Source organism: Capra hircus, chromosome 1 (genome assembly GCF_001704415.2).
Source record: "Capra hircus breed San Clemente chromosome 1, ASM170441v1, whole genome shotgun sequence".
NCBI lineage: Eukaryota > Metazoa > Chordata > Mammalia > Artiodactyla > Bovidae > Capra > Capra hircus.
In genome coordinates, this window is record NC_030808.1 from 67877500 (window position 1) to 67898911 (window position 21412).

Genomic DNA, 21412 nt, shown 5'->3' on the forward strand with positions numbered 1-21412 from the left:
GGCTGCCTTCCTTCCCAAGAAGGTTTGTGTTGTCACGTGTCAAGGTCTTAGCTGTGTCTTCCAGGAGTCATGAAAGTCCTGGCCATACATGTTAGCAGGCCTCTCCCAGGGGCTGCCTGTCCCTGTATAAGCGGGGGCCTCGCCCCATATAAACGGTTCACCCTACTGCCTCCAATCAGGCAATGAGCTTCGGAGGTCACTGCCACACCACAGTGCCCTCTCCACGGAAGGTACACACGTGCATTACTTTCATACAATGACACTCAATAACAAGCAGGTGACCCTTGAAGAACATGGGGGTCGGGGGCATCCACCCCATGTAGTAGAAGATTCACATACTGCTAATCTGTCTCAGAAATGAAGGAACTGATACATGACTCACCCAAGGGGAGTAAGTTGAAATGACTTGTACAGACCTGGGACTCAAACCCTAGTCCTTTTGATTTGATTATTGTGATCTCTAATCAAAGACAAGCTTTTCCCCACACTTAATTAAATGAGAATACTATTTATTGAAAAGAATCCATGTATATGTGGACCCACACATTTCAAACCTGTGTTGTTCAAGGGTCAGCTGTTCATCCTTCCATAAGGCTAAGGAGGTCATCCAAGGACATCAAGTAGATATTTCAGGAGTTTTGTTTGGATCCCCAGGAACGGATGCACTAAAGAACCAATTTTCCTCAAGGGGTTGAAATAAAATATTCACCACGTAGAACTACTTCCCAGTCATTGATGGATAAAGTAGTCATATCTTACCAAATGAATTCAAAGGAGTAGCGAGCTGAAGTTTCATTCTGGAGGGAGGAATAATTCAATAAATGGCAACCAGCGATCTCTAAGTTGTCTTAAATAAGTACTCTGAAAAGGATTTAGATCCTCTAAAGAGAGAAAATGGCTATTTCCTTTAGAATCTTCTTTCTGAGGCCAAGACTCCCAGGCATCCTAGCTCACTTCTCAAGAGTTATTATCCATTGTGATTCCGCCCCCCAAAACACCAAGCCAAGTAGCAGGCATTCCCTTTAGTACTTAAGTCATAAAGACTGATCTTATAAAAATGTATCAGAAAGGAAATAAAGAGAAAGTCACCCCTGGTTTGAGCCCCTCCGCATTTGTGGGTCTGATGTGGTGGGAGTAATCTGGCTGCAGCTACTATATGGATGTCTGATCAGAAACCACCCAGTGGGCAAGTGCAGTGTATGGGAACGTTATTTTAAGCGTGGTTCTGCAGAAATTCACTGTACTAATAAGCAACCCATTTTTGCTTGGAATCACACAAAATGATGGTGTATCAAACACGGAACATGTGAAAAATCTGTGATCATGTGTGGTAGAAACCCATGCATTCAGAAAAATAAAAATAAGTTAGAAGACTCATGAAGCAGAAATAAGCACATAGTATGCCTGCCTTTCTAGCTGTGGCTAAGGGGAGCAGTGGTCTGTAACTTGTCTTGCTATGTTATCTTCTTTTAAGGTTTCATTCATTCATTCTTGTTTTGTTTTTTTTTTTGTTTTTTTTTTTAACAGTCCAGGTCTTTATATTTACACACATCAGGCCATGAGTTCATAGGGAATGGGCTCCAACAGTCCGAGTTCTTTTCCTTTCACCTGGAGAGCCACATGAAGTGTGAAAATAGAAAAGCAATGGTGAAGGGCAGAACTGTCCACTCACACTCTGGGATGGATATGACTCTACAAACCACCTGGCCTCATGCTCCAGACCTGCCACGGTCTCCTCCCCATCTCTCCTTCAGTTTCATTTCCCACTCTCTCTGCTCCTGCCCAGCCCTCCACCCCAGGCCTTAATTCTCTCCACTGTTCTCCCATCCCTATCATCAGAATCAGACTCTGCCATCCAAATGGCATCCACCTGACCTGCTCCTCCAGGACGAACCAAGTCCTTCCTCCACCAAAAAGACATCACCCGTTTCAGCCTCTAGAGATCTCATCCTCCTCTAAGCTTACAGAGCTGATGTGCCAATCATTTGCCAGATAAACCAATGCTATCTTAAGACTGGGGTTGTATTTTGACTTAGCTTTCAACATGTCTGGGTCTTATCTGACCAACCAGGTTCTTGCAGAAAGGATCTGACAAAGTATGTTGTCTCCCACACGGCACCACCCGAAGTCAGCACTTCCTAAACGCATCCTGATGTTGTTGCCTAATCATCACATAACAGTGAAATATGAGGTCAAGAAAGTCAGCCTCTTGAGAGCAATTACCAAGTCTTGTTGCTCTTAGATAACAGCACAAAGTTTGCACGTGCAATAAAGCTTGAGGAATGAAGAAGCGGCCAGGACTACAAGCGACAGGAAAGTATGGGGGGTGGGGGTGGAGATGGGAGAACCGGATGGAGGAGTAAGAGATGAGGAGAAGAGACGGCACCATCAGGAGTGAAAACTGGGCCAGTCAGCGGTGCTGGCATATAGTTTGGAGGCAAACTGAAAGGTGGAAACAGCTGAGGGAAGGGAGACGAGGATTTGGAAGTCATCCTTCAACAGAATGAGACCAAGCCATTTGTCATCTTACTTTTCCATGTAGCAAATATGTGAGCCCTCTGCCAAGGCACTCTTGACACACAACTGTTTAACAGCGAGACTGCAGGGGCAAAAAGAATAATTTTATCTCTACCACATTTATATATTTAACTTTGATGAGATAGAAAAGGACAAAAATTCAGAGCATTTTAATTTTCTGACTGGGTAAGAAAAAAAATAGGGTGTATACACCTACAAAAAGGAGAGTGATTGGGGGTGTTATGGACTGAAAAGAGTTTATAAAGAGTACAAATGAGAAATATAACTGCAGGTCTTTAAAGAAGGTAGAAGATTTAGGTAAAAGAAGATGGTATGAAAGAAGAGAACAACGCAACAAAAGGAGAATCATAACAGATGTTCTTGAGGAATAGAGTGATTTAAAACTCAGCCACTGCAAATAGACACAGTCTCAAAATATATATTGCCATCAATCTAATTCAATGTGAAAATGAAAGGGATCTGAGAAATCTGCTCCCGAAAAAGGGTAGTAGCAAAACATGGTGTAAAGCATGTCCTACAAACCCAAATATCACCAGATAACCCTGGTGTCAGCGACACCAGCGTAGCTAGGCCAGCAGTCACTAAGGCCACTCTTGCCCCTTAAATGCCGTGACGTGGGGTCACTCTCCCTTCTGCTGCCACATTCTGGGTGGCCTGCCACCTGGCTCTGTTTCTCACACATGGTCTGGGAGTACTTAATTCTACTAAGTCATATTGGTTATCTATTTGCAGTCTCTTTCCAGTAGGAGGTAACCTCCGAGAGGGCGGGGAGCCTGTCTGAAATGGGCCTGGCCCAGAGAGGGACCGAGTGGAGCACATGGCTGTGGATAGAGGGACACACTCTCAGCTCTGGGAGGCATGCCAGGATGAGGCATGTGTCTTTGCTTTTCAACAGAGACAAGGGGAGCAGCCTCAGAAACCATCACCTACAGGGCCTTCCCGCTTAGGACTGGAACCACATCATCCGCTGTCCTGATTCTCAGGCGTTAGAATTTGGGCAGGAATGACACCATCAGGTCTCCTGGTTCTCCAGCTTGCTGACTGAAGATCTTGGGACTTGTCAGCCCCCATAATCGTGACAGCCAATTCCTTGTCATGAATCTTTTTATACAACATATACATATGATCTATTCTGTTTATCTGGAGAACTCTAACATAGTAGGTAGAGGCACTAGCCTGCTGGTTCTCAAAGGGTTGGACCCAGTGTGCATCAACCTAGTATCAACACCACGAGGAAACTTTTAGAAATGAAAACACTTCAGCTCATCCTACAGCTACTAACCCAGAAACTCTGGGGCAGCACCTAGCAGTTTGTGGTTTCAGAAGTCCTCCAGGTGATTCTGATGCATGCTCACCCTTGAGAATCACTCATACTAGGATAAATACACCACATCTGTAATGGAATTCTTCCTTACTACTCAAAGTGTGATATGTGTACAAGCCACACGGGCATCACCAGCGACTGGTTAGAACTACAATGCCAAAGAATGCTCAAACTACCACACAACTGCACTCATCTCACACGCTAGCAAAGTAATGCTCAAAATTCTCCAAGCCAGGCTTCAGCAATATGTGAACCATGAACTTCCAGATGTTCAAGCTGGATTTAGAAAAGACAGAGGAACCAGAGATCAAATTGCCAACATCTGTTGGATCATCGAAAAAGCAAGAGAGTTTCAGAAAAACATCTACTTCTGCTTTATTGACTATGCCAAAGCCTTTGAGTGTGTGGATCACAACAAACTGTAGAAAATTCTGAAAGAGATGGGAATACCAGACCACCTGACCTGCCCCTTGAGAAATCTGTATGCAGGTCAGGAAGCAACAGTTAGAACTGGACATGGAACAACAGACTGGTTCCAAATCGGGAAAGGAGTACGTCAAGGCTGTTTATTGTCACCCTGCTTATTTAACTTATAAGCAGAGTACATCATGAGAAATGCTGGGCTGGAGGAAGCACAAGCTGGAATTAAGATTGCCAGGAGAAATATTAATAACCTCAGATATGCAGATGACACCACCCTTATGGCAGAAAGTGAAGAAGAACTAAAAAGCCTCTTGATGAAAGTGAAAGAGGAGAGTAAAAATGTTGACTTAAATAAAGCTCAACATTCAGAAAACTAAGATCATGGCACTTGGTCCCATAACTTCATGGGAAATAGATGGGGAAACAGTGGAAACAGTGAGAGACTTTATTTTCCAAAATCACTGCAGATGGTAACTGCAGCCATGAAATTAAAAGACACTTGCTCCTTGGAAGAAAAGTTATGACCAACCGAGACAGCATATTAAAAAGCAGAGCCATTACTTTGCCAACAAAGATCCATCTAGTCAAAGCTAAGGTTCTTCCAGTAGTCATGTATGGATGTGAGAGTTGGATTCTAAAGAAAGCTGAGGGCCAAAGAATTGATGCTTTTGAACTGCGGTGTTGGAGAAGATTCTTGAGAGTCCCTTGGACTGCAAGGAGAGCTAACCAGTCCATCCTAAAGTAAATCAGTTCTGTACATTCATTGGAAGAACTGATAATGAACCTGAAACTCCAATACATTGGCCACTTCATGCAAAGAACTGACTCATTTGAAAAGACACTGATGCTGGGGAAAATTGAAGGCAGGAGGAGAAGGGGACACAGGATGAGATAGTATCACTGACTCAATGGACATGAGTTTGAGTAGACTCTGAGAGTTGGTGATGGACAGGGAGGCCTGGCGTGCTGCAGTCCATGGGGTCGCAGAGTTGGACGTGACTGAGCGACTGAACTGAACTGAATTGGTTAGAACTGTAGGCATGTGCACAGCACTCCAGAGCTACAGAACCAGAATCTGCATTTTCACAAGATTCCCCAGGTGATCTGGGTGCCCTTGCATTCGCATTAAACATGCCTAATGGTGGGTCTGAGCTGTTGTGAGGTCGGATCACCTCTGGGCTGACCAATCTGTCTTTCCCTGGGTTCCTGAGCTCAAGTCCTTAAAATTAACCATCTATTGCTTGAAATGATTTAAGTGACTGTCTGGTCCCTGAGACACAAAGGGTCTTCTCAGAGTCACAGCATGGGGTGAGAGGCATATCTCCTCATGTCAGCCCCACCCCTCACTCTACCCCATGCCCGAGGTTCACACTGTGGAGTGACTGCCCTGGACAAGCCACCACCTTGTTTATACCTGTGGGCTTCTTTTCTCTTTTCTCTATGTAAACCTTGTTTATCCCTATTCACGTGGGAGTTTCTAGAGCTCTGCTGTCTGGTACGGTAGCCATTAGCCACCAGTTGTTACTGAGCTCTTGAAATACAGCTGGTTTGAATTAAGATGCGCTACTATGCAAAATATGCTGCAAATGTTAAAGAGCATAAAATATCTTAGGAATAATTTTCATATTGATTATATTTTGAAATGATAAATCTTGAATATATTGTATTAAGTAAAATATGTTATCAAAATTGATTTCAACCTAAAAAATGTGACTACTAGAAAACATAAGATTACACATGTGGCTCACATTATATGTGTGCTAAGCCACTTCAGTCTTGTCCAGTTCTTTGCAACCCGATGAACTGTAGCCCGCCAGGCTCCTCTGTCCGTGGGATTTCCCAGTATTATATAGTTGACCTTTTAACAACTTGGAGAGTAGGGGTGCCCATCCTCCCCACAGTGGAAAATCCATGTATAACTTATAGTCAGCCCTCCATACACATGTAGTTTCTATGTATCTGCAGTTCTACATCGCAGATTTAACCAATCTCAGATCATGTAGTACTGTAGTATTTACTACTGAAAAAAAATCCCTATATAAGTGGACCTTCAAGGTTCAAACCTGTACTGTTCAAGGATCAACTGTATTTTTCTGGACAGTGTGGGGCTAGAGAACAGGCCATGGCCCCTCCATTAGAGAGAAGCTCCCAAGGGGCAGGTATCACATCTCTCCCTTGCTCTACACCAAGCTCTGTGACAAGCTGTCTGGAGGTGGGTGAGCGTCAGGGCTGGCTAAACAGACCCTTTCCAGGGTTCAGCCTAGGGTTTAATTCCACTGCACAAGGTCATGAATGGTCCTGTCATTAAGATGCTTGCCCTCATGGGAGATACTGCATGTTTCTTGGCCCTGGTTACCGAAGGAAATCAGAGGAGAAAGCTTCCTCTTCCACTCTTCCTGCAAGGATTTCCCTCTGCGAGTAGTTCTTAGGATGTTAATGCCAGGTTTGAATCACAAAGCTCCCATTTACTGAGAGCCTGCTATTTGACAGTGCTGTGCTGATCCTTACACAGTCCATGGGGCAGCCATTAGCATCTGTTTCTGGGAAAGAAAATGAGGTTTGAAAGGTTAATTTCTACATAGTTAGAAGTTCAGTTCAGTTCAGTCACTCAGTCTTGTCCAACTTTCTGCGACCTCATAAACTGCAGCACGCCAGGCCTCCCTGTCCATCACCAACTCCTGGAGTTCACTCAGACTCATGTCCATCGAGTCAGTGATGCCATCCAGCCATCTCATCCTCTGTCGTCCCCTTCTCATCCTGCCCACAATCCCTCCCAGCATCAGAGTCTTTTCCAATGAGTCAACTCTTTGCATGAGGTGGCCAAAGCACTGGAGTTTCAGCTTTAGCATCATTCCTTCCAAAGAAATCCCAGGGCTGATCTCCTTCAGAATGGACTGGTTGGATCTCCTTGCAGTCCAAGGGACTCTCAAGAGTCTTCTCCAACACCACACTTCAAAAGCATCAATTCTTCAGCGCTCAGCCTTCTTCACAGTCCAACTCTCACATCCATACATTACCACTGGAAAAACCATAGCCTTGACTAGACGGACCTTAGTCGGCAAAGTAATGTCTCTGCTTTTGAATATGCTATCTATGTTGGTCATAACTTTTCTTCCAAGGAGTAAGCGTCTTTTAATTTCATGGCTGCAGTCAGCATCTGCAGTGATTTTGGAGCCCAAAAAAATTAAGTCTGACACTGTTTCTATTGTTTCCCCATCTATTTCCCATGAAGTGATGGGACCGGATGCCATGATCTTCATTTTCTGAATGTTGAGCTTTAAGCCAACTTTTTCACTCTCCTCTTTCACTTTCATCAAGAGGCTTTTTAGTTCCTCTTCACTTTCTGCCATAAGGGTGGTGTCATCTGCATATCTGAGGTGATTGATATTTCTCCCGGCAATCTTGATTCAAGCTTGTGTTTCTTCCAGTCCAGCGTTTCTCATGATGTGCTCTGCATATAAGTTAAATAAGCAGGGTGACAATATACAGCCTTGACGTACTCCTTTTCTATTTGGAACCAGTCTGTTGTTCCATGTCTGGTTCTAACTGTTGCTTCCTGACCTGCATACAGATTTCTCAAGGGGCAGGTCAGGTGGTCTGGTATTCCCGTCTCTTTCAGGACTTTCCACAGCTTATTGTGATCCACATAGTCAAAGGCTTTGGCATAGTCAATAAAGCAGAAATAGATGTTTTTCAGGAACTCTCTTGCTTTTCCCATGATCCTGCAGATGTTGGCAATTTGATCTCTGGTTCCTCTGCCTTTTCTAAAACCAGCTTGAACATCAGGAAGCTCACGGTTCACGTATTGCTGAAGCCTGGCTTGGAGAATTTTGAGCATTACTTTACTAGTGTGTGAGATGAGTGCAATTGTGAGATAGTTTGAGCATTCTTTGGCATTGCCTTTCTTTGGTATTGGAATGAAAACTGACCTTTTCCAGTCCTGCGGCCACTGATGAGTTTTCCAAATTTGCTGGCATATTGAGTGCAGCACTTTCACAGCATCATCTTTCAGGATTTGAAATAGCTCAACTGGAATTCCATCACCTCCACTAGCTTTGTTCATAGTGATGCTTCCTAAGGCCCACTTGACTTCACATTCCAGGATGTCTGGCTCTAGATGAGTGATCACACCATCATGATTATCCAGGTCGTGAAGATCTTTTTTGTACAGTTCTTCTATGTATTCTTGCCACCTCTTCTTAATATCTTCTGCTTCTGTTAGGTCCATACCATTTCTGTCCTTTATCGAGCCCATCTTTGCATGAAATGTTCCCTTGGTATCTCTGATTTTCTTGAAGAGATCTCTAGTCTTTCCCATTCTGTTGTTTTCCTCTATTTCTTTGTATTGATCACTGAAGAAGACTTTCTTGTCTCTTCTTGCTATTCTTTGGAACTCTGCATTCAGATTCTTATATCTTTCCTTTTCTCCTTTGCTTTTCACTTCTCTTCTTTTCACAGCTATTTGTAAGGCCTCCCCAGACAGCCATTTTGCTTTTTTGCATTTCTTTTCCTTGGGGATGGTCTTGATCCCTGTCTCCTGTACAATGCCACGAACCTCTGTCCATAGTTCATCAGGCACTCTATCTAGCAGATCTAGGCCCTTAAATCTATTTCTCACTTCCACTGTATAATCATAAGGGATTTGATTTAGGTCATACCTGAATGGTCTAGCGGTTTTCCCTACTTTCTTCAATTTAAGTCTGAATTTGGTAATAAGGAGTTCATGATCTGAGCCACAGTCAGCTCCTGGTCTTGTTTTTGTTAACTGTATAGAGCTTCTCCATCTTTGGCTGCAAAGAATATAATCAATCTGATTTCGGTGTTGACCATCTGGTGATGTCCACGTGTAGAGTCTTCTCTTGTGTTGTTGGAAGAGGGTGTTTGCTATGACAAGTGCATTTTCTTGGCAAAACTCTATTAGTCTTTGCCCTGCTTCATTCCGCATTCCAAGGCCAAATTTGCCTGTTACTCCAGGTGTTTCTTGACTTCCTACTTTTGCATTCCAGTCCCCTATAATGAAAAGGACATCTTTTTTGGATGTTAGTTCTAAAAGGTCTTGTAGGTCTTCATAGAATCGTTCAACTTCAGCTTCTTCAGCATTACTGGTTGGGGCATAGACTTGGATTACTGTGATATTGAATGGTTTGCCTTGGAAATGAACAGAGATCATTCTGTCGTTTTTGAGACTGCATCCAAGTACTGCATTTCAGACTCTTTTGTTGACCATGATGGGTACTCCATTTCTTCTCTGGGATTCCTGCCCGCAGTAGTAGATATAATAGTCATCTGAGTTAAATTCACCCATTCCAGTCCATTTTAGCTGATTCCTAGAATGTCGACATTCACTCTTGCCATCTCCTATTTGACCACTTCCAAGTTGCTTTGATTCATGGACCTGACATTCCAGGTTCCTATGCAATATTGCTCTTTACAGCATCGGACCTTGCTTCTACCACCAGTCACATCCACAGCTGGGTATTGTTTTTGCTTTGGCTCCATCCCTTCATTCTTTCTGGAGTTATTTCTCCACTGATCTTCAGTAGCATATTGGGCACCCACTGACCTGGGGAGTTCCTCTTTCAGTATCCTATCATTTTGCCTTTTCATACTGTTCATGGGGTTCTCAAGGCAAGAATACTGAAGTGGTTTGCCATTCCCTTCTCCAGTGGACCACATTCTGTCAGACCTCTCCACCATGACCCGCCCGTCTTGGGTTACCCTGTGGGCATGGCTTAGTTTCATTGAGTTAGACAAGGCTGTGGTCCTAATGTGATTAGATTGACTAGTTTTCTGTGAGTATGGTTTCAGTGTGTCTGCCCTCTAGTGGAGCTAAAATCCAAGACCATTGGATAACACTGCCAACTAAACTTCACCATTAGGGGGTTTAAAAAGCTCCACATATGAATCATACTCTTAATTCCAGAAGCTCTGCTCTTTCTAAATATGAAGCATAAGTAAAAAGCATAGTACATAAAGCTGGTGAGAAGCAGGGGGCGCTGCTGGATTCCCTTTGGGCTAGCATAGCACCATTGACAATTTATCAATGGCATAAGGGAGCAGAGTGGATTCTTTCAGGCCTGTGGTCAATGGGGTGGTCCCAAACCACACATGGGCTGAAACTGGCCTTTGACGTAGAAGCAAAAAGGAATACAGGGCCATTCACATTTACAAGGGCTGTGGCCTTTAGGTTTTTCTCTATCTCCTAGTGTTAGAAAGAATAAAACATCTTCAGTGGTCTCCCCAAATTAAAGCCAAAGGGGAGGGGACAGGGTTGAGAGCTTTAGCGGTTTCCCATTCTGTTAACGGCTCTCCTGCTTTCCTTTCCCCTCCCCAAGTACCATAACCTAATAAAACTTTTCCTGCTTAGTTGAGACATCAGGTCTAATGTTCTCACTGATGGGAATCGAAAAAAAAAAAAAGATTTCATGTGACCTGGGTTGTATATAGCTCCCCAGGTGGCGCTAGTGGTAAAGGATCCACCTGCCAGAGCAGGAGACTCAAGAGACATGGGTTTGATCCCTGAGTCAGGAAGATTCCCCTGGAGAAGGAAATGGCAACACACTCCAGTTTTCTTGCCTGTAAAATCCCATGGACAGAGGAGCCTGGTGGTCTACAGTCCATGGGGTTGCAAAAGAGTCAGATATGACTGAGCACAGATTACACTCCTACCAACTCCATTCCTTTAAAATGGATCATAGAAAACAAGGACTAGTCCAGGCTGCAGAGACCAGAGAATTTAAACCCTTTATTCTGCAGAAACAGAGATATGGGATTTAAAGTCACACGTTTATTGGCAAAGGTTGGGACCAGAACCTTGGACCTCTGATTTCTCATTTCCCCAGTTCCAAATAGAAAATCAGAAAAGGGATGTTTTAAACATTGCTGTGTCCCCACCCAAATTCATATATTGAAACCCTAATCGCCCCCACTCTCACCCCATGTGGCTGTATTGGGAGTCAGGGCCTTTGAAGACGTGACAAAGTTCAATGAGGTTGTAAGGAAGCGGCCCTAATCCAAGAGGGCTTCCCAAGCGGCGCGGTGGTGAGGAACCCCCCTGCCAGTGCAGGAGATGCAAGAGCTGAGGGTTCTACCCCTGGGTCAGGAAGATCCCCTGGAGTAGGAAATGGCAACCCACTCCAGCAAACTCCATGGGCAGAGGAGCCTGGAGGGCTGCAGTCTGTGGGGCTGCAAACAACTGGACAGGACTGAGTGACTAACACATACACACACCTAATCCAATAAGGCTGGTGCCCTTAAAGGAAGATCAAGAGACACCAGAGTTATCTTCACCATGAGAGGACACAGCAGAAAGGTGGCTAGTCAGAAACAGAGCCTTCACCAGAAACCACATCCTGCTGGACCCTGAGCTTGAACTTCCAGCTGCCAAAACTGTGAGAAAATTAATTTCTGTTATTTAAGGCATGCAGTCTGTGGTATTCTGTTATGGCAGCCTGGGGTGAGTAACACATGAGGATAAAGTAATTTTTATCTGTGGGCCTTAACTCAAGTTTGGGCATGAAAGGTGCGTAATGTAGGGGAAATCACAGGACCAGAACTGGCCAAGATAGGGGCCATTCAGAGACTGACTAGGGACCACTTTCCACATGGAATACCCCAGCCCACAGGTACTAGAAGGCCATTAAAAAGAATGAGTCAATTAGTTGAAGAATTTGGGGAAAGCATCCAAACTATGCATATCCTGTTCTGTGAAACAGCCTGTCTGTCCTTTCAGGATGCAAGCAAACAGGAAAAACATTGGCCTGGGTACACCTCACCCCCTTCTGAAACCTTCTCTGGCACATAGTGTCCCTTGAAATCAAGGTTGGGAGGGCTGTTTCCTGAGAGAGGAGAAAATGAGTCTGACCCTCTGGTTTATAACCCCTTAGGAAGGGTAGAGGGACTCTTGTTATACTTCTGAGGGTCTGATGAATGCCCACATCCTTTAAGATGTCAGGCCATTAAGTAGCAGCCCGTGGCCTGAACTGGAAATGTTCTCACTGGTGGAGTGTCTTTAGCATGTCGGAGATATACCAGCCACAAAGGAATAGTTTTACTTACAGCCAAATGTTTTCCTGGAACTTTTGAAGTTAATAAAAATTTTTTTAAGTACAAAGGAAAAAGAACAACAACAACAAAATCAGTGTTAACAAGCTGGTATGTTTATCTCCTATATATTTTTTTTAGTTTTACAAAGCTTTTTATGACGGGCCTGTATTACTTTATAGTGATGATAATAAACATTGTTTGTTCTCTAAATAGTTCAGTATCACATGCCAGGAAGTTTTCTAGATGCTGGAGATACAGCAGTAAACAGATAAAAACCCCTCTTCCTCTAGAGCTTCCAGTCAGGGGTATTTGGAGGAGGTAATAAAATAGGAGACAGTGATAGCCCTGGAAGGAAAAGTTGGGGTGGAGTGAGAGGACGGAGAGCCCTGGGGATGAAACATCAGAGACAGTTCTCCAAGGAGGGGATGTCTGAGCAGAGATCTGAGGTAAGTGAGGGGCCAAGTCAGGGGCAGGGCTGCGGAAAGAGCTCTTCTTTACACAGGGAACAGCAGGCGAAGGCCCTGAGGTTTTGCTCACGGAGAAGCAGAAGGCCAGTGAGGCCACAGTGGAGCAAGCAGTGACCACAGTGGAGGAGCGGAAGGAAAGGGGTCTGGAGAGCCAGGCAGGAGCACACTGGGCCTTGTGAGGCCATGATGAGGAGTCCACCCAGGCTCAGTCTCAGAGTGAGGGGAGCAAAGGGAAGGCTGAAGCTGGGGAGTGAGGTGACGTGCAGTCTGACATTGTCTCCTGGATGCCTCCCGTGTTCCGGGGACCACATTTCCCCCGTCAGACGACAAGGCCCTGAGTTCAGGGATATGAGGATGTTGTCTCTCGTGGGTTCCTCTCCCAAGAGAGGGCTGAAGCAGGAGCTGCGGGCCATAGGAAAGCGACGGCTTATCTCTCCCCAGCGTTTTCACCTCCTGGCACTCACCTTCTACTGTCAACTCCACTGTCACCTGGCGGGCACCACTACCATTAGTGGCTTCACAGGTATACCTTCCCTTGTCCTCTTCACGCACAGCATGAATCGAAAGGCTGAAAGTCCCCCGGGTACCACAGTCCAGCAGGAAGCGGCCCCCACCGGTGATGGGTTGTCCGTTTCTATGCCATGTCACTTGCGGCTCTGGGTAGCCCCGAACCTTCAAGGAAAAGAAGAAAGGGTGAGAGCTTGTATATAAGGAGTACTTCTTATGCATCAAGTATTGTTCTGGGTACTTTACATGTATTAACTCATATAATCCTCATAAGCAGCCCGTGAAACAAATATTACTTTCATCTCTATTTTAGAGATGAGGAAATTGAGATGAAGAGTTTTGGTAGATTTCTTGAGGCCTTGAAGATAGAAAGTGGCCAAGTCAGGCATCCTGGCTTCAGAGCCCACCACACAGATGTCTCTCAAGCCTGGTTGCATGATTAGAATCACTGCAGGAGATTCAAAGCAAATACTAGTGCCCAGGTCCAACCTTAGACCAATTAAATCAGAACCCCAGGGGTGGGGACTGAACATGGGGATTCTAGACCAACGCTTCCCACTCTAACAAGCAACAGATACTTCTTAAAAATGCAGATTCTACTTCTATAGGTCTGGGGTGGGCCTGAGATTCTGCCATTCAGATAAGCTCTCAGATGCTGCTGAGGCTGCTGGTCCCTAGAACTCACCTTGGGTAGCAAGGTTCTAGATCTGAGCTGCCCAGTTCGGCGGCCACTAGCCACACACGGTGACCAGGTGCTTGAAACGTGGCTGATCCCGAGTCACACCGTAAGTTTAAGTGTAAATTACACAAGCGGCTTTGAAGAGTTAGTAAGAAAAAAGAATGTAAAATGCCTCGATAATTTAGAAATACTGATTACATATTGAAAAGATAGTAACTTTGACATATTGGGTTAAATAAAATATACTGTTAGAAGTAATTTCACTTGTTTCTTTTTAGTGTTTTAATGTAGCTACTAGGAAAGGTACACCTACATATGTGCCTTGCTTGATGTGTCTATCAGGCAGTGCTACCCGAGACCACTCTCTCTACAAAGCTAACATCTTCTGAGTGCTAAGTGTTAAGCACTTTTCTAAATACTTAACTTATCTGAGCCTCATAGCAACTTGTTCAGAGAGAAGATGTTTCCCCAATGAGGAGGAAATGCAGGGAGAGATAAGTTCCAAGAAAAGAAATCACTTTGAGTTTCAGAGAAAGTTCCCCAAGGGCCCTGAAACCCAAGAAATTCAATCAGCCCTTCGGAATGGATTCCTCTTCAGAGGAGCAGGGCTCAGACTGGCCCATCAGTGCAAGCCCTGGGATCCTGAATTGGGGGATTTTAGCATTGGAAATGCACAGAAGACATCATAGAACCCTCCTGAGAAAGAAACTGTTGGTGTTGCAAATAGGTGGCAGCAGTAGCTTTTACACACGTATCCACTTCCAAGACAAGAGAGAATGGGTACAGATGCAGCAAAACCCAGATTCACTGGATAACCCCAAATTGCATTTACAAAGAAAGCCTTCAGTGACTGGCAACTAGAATCCTCATCACATGCCTCAGCAAGGTCAGAGAGGATGATTTATCAGCACATGGGAGCAAGGGGAGGGTAGGTGGCTGTGTACTCACACCTGGACCATTGCAGCCTTGCCAAGCACACATATCCTATCTCAGGGTGATGGGGTTGAAGGGGAACACATGCATAGTATAACGTCTATTGTGATATGAAACAAAAAGAGATCACCTCTGGGTTGCTCCTTTTCCTTTTACTTACCTATCATTTTCTGATATTTTTGCAAATAACACCCTTGATCTTTGTAAAACAGAACAAATTTAAATGAAACATGTGTTCCTTTCATATTAGTGTGTCTGTATAATGAATATATGACTTCCCCAGTGGCTCAGTGGTAAGGAAGCTGCCTGCATTGAGGAGTCACAGAAGATGCAGGTTTGATTCCTGGGTCAGGAAGATACCCTGGAGCAGGGCATGGCACTCACTCCAGTATTCTTGCCTGGGAAATCCCGTGGACAGATGAGCCTAGTGGGCTACAGCCCATGGGGTCACAAAGAGTCAGACACAACAGAAGTGACTTAACACACATGCACATAACAAATGTAGAGCACAATCATTTATTAATCTGTGGAACCTCTCAAGGTACCTAAAGCTAGAATTGAAGTTAAAAGTGGTACACAAATAAGCATTCTGCATGTCTGCAGGTGGCAGATGCCACATATCCATGTAAAAACCATATCATCTTGTGGTGCACTCTTGGCACAAAACTTCATGCCAAGGAATATCAGACAATCACTCTAGTAGCACATTCTTTTTCTCTGTGAAGCTTGTCTTCAGGAAACAGCTAAGGAAAGAAACTTTCCTACAGAAGGAAGCGTCTTGGGAGTCTGGTCTTACAGTGAATTTGTGAGTCATCATCCTTCCCTCCACCTTGTTAGGCAGGGCCAGCCTCACCTCCAGAAAATGATTGGGTAACCTTCTGTCAGTGCCAGAGAAAGGGATGCAGGGCCCTGGGACTGGGGGGAGGTGGTGAATCATTAACTTCACCAAATGCATCCTTGGCATTCCATGAGCGAGTGCTCTGGCCCCCTGCAGTGGTGCCAGCTCTGAGGCCATCAGGGCCGGAGGCATCAATGATTAACCGGGGACACTGCAAGCACTCCAGACCTTGAGGACACTGATCCCTATTTCCCTTTCTGTTTTCCTCTCATTTTCTACATGCGTATACATTCCCCTCCACCCCACACCACCAAATCCACCTCTGCAGTGCCTTTATATATCAAAGTAAGTATCCAAGGATTTTTTTTTTTAATGCTGAAACTAGTGCCACTTAGAAAACTGCTGTTAGCAATGGACTTTTGTACACCCTGCATCTGAAGCAAAAGCAGGAATTTCTAGGACCTTTTTCTGTTCCAAGGTCTGAATGATCTGCAGCTCCAATTCTTATCCTTCCAATATGGAAAAACTTGTTCAGTCACTACCTAACCTTACCTAAAAATTACTCAGCTTCAAGTAAACTCATTTTTATTGTCTTCCCACTATCTTGGGCTCCTAGGTGGGGAAAGAAGAGAAACCCAGACTCACATTCTTGGGTGTGTGACAGCAGCCCTGCCCTCCCTGGATGTCTTATCTGCCTTCATCACGGGCCTTCTGCCAAGAAGCCACAGCTGGGACTTTTACAGCCCAGTCAAAACTGCAATAAAAGCCCAGTGATACTTCAGTTTTCAGAGTCTTCCACACAGAGAATCTTATTTGATTCTTGCAGTGCTATAATGGCAGTGTCTTGGGAAGCAGAAGCAGAACCTGAGATAAGGATTCAGGAAGCCAAGCCCTTAACTGACACTCAGAGCAACTGGGAGCAGGTGTAGCAGCCTGGTGAAGGTGATTCGGGTGGGGTACAAAGAGTGTCTGTGACAGCATGCACGGTCAGTCATATTATTAAGCCCTGAGAGCTAAGGAAAGAGGCCTGGAGAAGTGAATGATTTGCCCCAAGTGGCGGACCTGGGGCCACAATTTTGCTCTACCAGTTGAGTAGCTGTCTCTCTGTGCCTCACTGTAAATTTATGTTTTTGGTAAGATAAATACTATAGAACCTAAAGCATTGATAAATGTCTCTCCCTTATAGACCCTAAACCTCCCCTATGTTAAAGCAGTATCTGTTCCCCACGTGGGGAAAATGTCAATGGTCATGGGCATGCTAAAAGCAAGTCTAGGGCTGCTTCCTTGGAGTAACAAAGGACAGTGCCATAGGCTAAATGTGGCTCATGTTGAAATCCGAACCCTTAATGTGATTATATTGGGAGGCGGGCCCTTTGGAGTGATTAGGTCAGAAGGGTGGGACCCTCATGAATGGGATTAGTGTCCTTACAAAAGCTATTCCAGGGAGCTCTCTCACTCCTTTTTACCATGTGGGGACACAGCAAGAAGCTGGCCATCTACGAACCAAGAGCTGGATCTCCCCAGACACTGAATCTGCAGGGGCCTTGGTTTTGGACTTTCCAGTCTCCAAAACTGTGAGAAATAAATTTCTGTTGTTTAAACCACCCCATCTATTGTATTTCCGTCCTGGCAGAAATACCCTAACGGCCTAAGACAGATAGGATGGGAGCCAGGCATGTGCCCAAGACATCCCTAGGAGAGCCAGTGTGGGTCAGAGGAGACATGACATAACAGCCAGGCCTGTGCCCTGGGTCTGGCTTGGCTTCCTGACCTCTTCAGGTTGTGATTCCTCCCTTTCATTGATGAGAAAACAGTTCTTGATGCCTCAGGTCCCTTCTATCCCTGAAGTAGTCTGGATTAAATAAATAATGACCCACTTAGCTTCTGGGGGAAGATTCTTTCTTCCCTTTCCAGTCTCCCTGGGCCCAGCCCACAGCTTTAATACTCTCTAATCCTCCATAAGGGAAAACTGAGCTACCACAAGGAGAGATGCCTGTGACTATGAGTAGGCAGCTCTGACTTCTCACCATAATGAGTTTTTGGAAATGGCCCCAAAGAGGGTCATTCTAAGGAGAATCATATTTTTTGCCACAGTAACCACATTTAATTGGAGACTGTATTCTTAAACAAAAGCTTGGGATCAAATAAATCAAGGGCATATCTGACAACTTGTCATAAAAATAAAGATAGAGTCACCATAACCCCTATAATAATTTAAACTAGTAAAACTGTGCTTCAGTTCCATAAAATGTCCCCAAGAGCCTTTATGGCCTCAAAAGACCTTTAAAAGGAGTGGGGCTCATTCTGTGTGTGTTGGCTGGTGAGGAGAAAGCTGGGCTGCAGGCGGGCAGCTGCTTGCTCCATGTCATATCTGCCTGCCACGCTGGGAAGTTTTTCAGAATCTGGTGCCGTTTAGAGATCTGCTTAATGACTGAAAGTGAAACATTCTTAAGGGGTGCGTGCTCAGTCACTTCAGTTACATCTGACTCTTTGTGACCCTATGGACTGTAGCCCGCCAGGCTCCTTTATCCATGGGATTACCCAGGAAAGAACGCTGGGAGTGGGTTGCCATGCCCTCCTCCAGGGGATCTTTCTGACCTGGGGATCGAACCTATCTTTTTATTTTTCTCTGATGTGTGTGAAGGGCTTGCAGTCAACTCCGAGTTGCCTGGAACAGGCTACCAGGGTGTAAGCCCAGAGCAAAGTCAGCTTCTCTGGCCTCCATACCCCTACAAGACTCAGAGCAACACATCTGCCTTCTCAGCTTGGGTAAGAGGTAGAAACTGGGGGATGTTCCTGTTTTGATGATCTCCTGCATGTCTTTTGTACCTGGGTGGACCTGTCCGTGTTTGCACACTGCCAAGCCACACAGCTGCAGTGCCGACTGGGCAAGACATCAAGCCACACAGCTGCAGTGCTGAGCTGGGCAAGACAGGAAACTGAAGCTCTGCTCATGATGAGAATGGAGGGAGACCAAAAAGAAAGAGAGAGAAACCAGGATTACACTAAAGCCCGGGTGAAAGGGGACTGCTCAGCGGGACACTGGGGAGTTGGAAAGACACACAAAGATGTGAGCAGTGAGCTGAGAAATCCTTGGGGCTGGGAATAATAGAGGAAGGGGCTGCCCATAAGTATTTCTTTGAATCCTACTGAGTAACCAAAATCAATGCTGGGAAAGGCTGAGCCTGAAGGATGGAAATTAAGGAAACCTGCTGGACTGATGTCCCTCTCCTCAAGGCAGACGAAGCTGATTCGGCAACACAACTGTCTCCAAGCTTCCTATGATTGCCAGCCTGCCTATAGCCCATCACTCGGAACCTTCTTGCCCTATTTCAAGGCAGCTTCTTCTACATAAATAAATTCTCCTAGGATAAATGACTAGGACAGAGCTGGTGATTTAAAAACTGAAAATAATAGCAAAGAAACCAATGATCCTGAGGAATTCACTGAAGATGAATCTTCTGTCCCATCTCCACGTATAAGCTCATCCAGATAATAAATGGAACATGGATGCACAGAAAGAATTAAAATATCCACACCTCCAGCAAATTAGACCACAGAAAATGCCTATGAAACTTACATCATGGATATATTATGAGAGTGGAAGAGTGAAGGGTGAACCACAGGTATGACATGACAGTTTAGGGGCCTGGGTCTGTGTCAGCACCCAGCACCTGGCCCATTGAACAGGCAGGAACTTAATTAAGGCTTTGAATAATCCCATCACCAATAGTCAAAAGCCTTGACTGAACCCACAGAATTTTCAGGAAGAGATCATACCAGCTAAAAGCAGGCAATTAGTGAAGAGGCTTAAACTGCTGGACCCTCTCTGCCCTTAAGTCCAAAGTTGTGAAAACAGCAGGGACTGAAGCAGTTTCATGGAAAACAAAAGCAAAATGCAGAGAAGCAGTCTTCACACCGGCTCGGAGAAGGCCACCTAGGTCTTCAGGAAAGATGCTGGAAGTCTCTCTCTGTGACCAGCCACTCTCACTTCCTGTGGCAAGTTTCTTTTCCTTTGCCCAGGATAACAGACACCCCCATACCCTATCTGCCAGACTGAGATCACTGTTATCCCACAGAAGCGCGAGACAGCTTACAGCTCGGCCCGAGCAGGAGACTCAAGAGACATGTTTGATCCCTGAGTCAGGAAGATTCCGCCTGGAGAAGGAAATGGCAACACACTACACACCAGTTTTCTTGGCCTGTAAAATCCCATGGACAGAGGAGCCTGGTGGTCTCAGTCCTGGGGTTGCAAAAAGAGTCAGATATGGACTGGAGCACGAGATTAACTCCTACCAACTCCATTCCTTTAAAATGGTCATAGAAAACAAGGACTAGTCAGGCTTGCCGAGACCAGAGAATTTAAACGCCTTTATTCGCAGAAACAGAGATATGCGATTTAACACACCACGTTATTGCAAAGGTTGGGACCCAAAACCTTGACCTCTGATTTCTCATTTCACCCAGTTCCAAAATAGAAAATCAGAAAAGGGATTTTTTAACATTGCTGTGTCCCCACCCCAAAATTCATATAATTGAAACCCTAATCGCCCCCACTCCTCAGCCCTGTGGCTGTAATTGGGAGTCAGGCGCCTTTGAAGACGTGACCAAAGTTCAATGAGGTTGTAAGGAAGCGCCCTAATCCAAGAGGGCTTCCAAGCGGCGGGTTGGTGAAGGAACCCCCCTGCCAGTGCAGGAGATGCAAGAGCTGAGGGTTCTACCCCTGGTCAGTGAAGATCCCCTGGAGTAGGAAATGGCAACTCCACTCCAGCAAACTCCATGGGCAGAGGAGCCTGGAGGCTGCAGTCTGTGGGGCTGCAAACAACTGGACAGGAACTGAGTGACTAACACCATACACACACCTAATCAAGTAAGGGTGGCCCTTAAAGGAAGATCAAGAGAGCACCAGAGTTATCTTCACCATGAGAGGCCACAGCAGAAAGTGGCTAGTGCAGAAAGCAGAGCCTCACACCAGAAACCACATCCTGGCTGGACCCTGAGCTTGAAACTTCCAGCTGCCAAAACTGTGAGAAAATTAATTTCTGTTATTTAAGGCATGCAGTCTGTGTATTCTGTTATGGCAGCCTGGGGTGAGAACAACATGAGGATAAAGTATAATTTTTATCTGTGGGCCTTAACTCAAGTTTGGGCATGAAAGGTGCGTAATGTAGGGGAAATACAACAGGACCGCAGAACTGGCCAAGATAGGGGCCATTCAGAGACTGACTAGGGACCACTTTCCCACATGGAATACCCCAGCCCACAGGTACTAGAAGGCCATTAAAAGAATGAGTCAATTAGTTGAAGAATTTGGGGAAAACATCCAAAATAATGCATATCCTGTTTGTGAACCAGCCTGTCTGTCCTTTCAGGATGCAAGCAAACAGGAAAACATTGGCCCTGGGTACACCTCATCACCCCCTTCTGAAACCTTCTCTGCACATAGTGTCCCTTGAAAATCAGGTTGGGAGGCTGTTTCCTGAAGAGAGAAAATGAGTCTGACCCCCTCTGGTTTATAACCCCTTAGGAAGGGTAAGAGGGACTCTTGTTTACTATGAGGGTCTGATGAATGCCGACATCCTTTAAGATGTCAGGCCATTAAGTAGCAAGCCCGTTGGCCTGAACTGGAATTGTTTTCACTGGTGGAGTGTCTTTAG

The 21412-nt window shown here is 45.2% G+C and overlaps 1 protein-coding gene across 1 annotated transcript in view; it reads right to left on the minus strand.

Annotated features, from left to right (window-relative positions):
- Nucleotides 1-13465, minus strand: part of MYLK (myosin light chain kinase) — a 146112-nt gene extending 132647 nt beyond the window's left edge. Inside the window, 1 exon segment of the mRNA XM_018045771.1 lies at nucleotides 13263-13465. The gene's annotated coding sequence lies outside the window, so the exon portion shown is untranslated.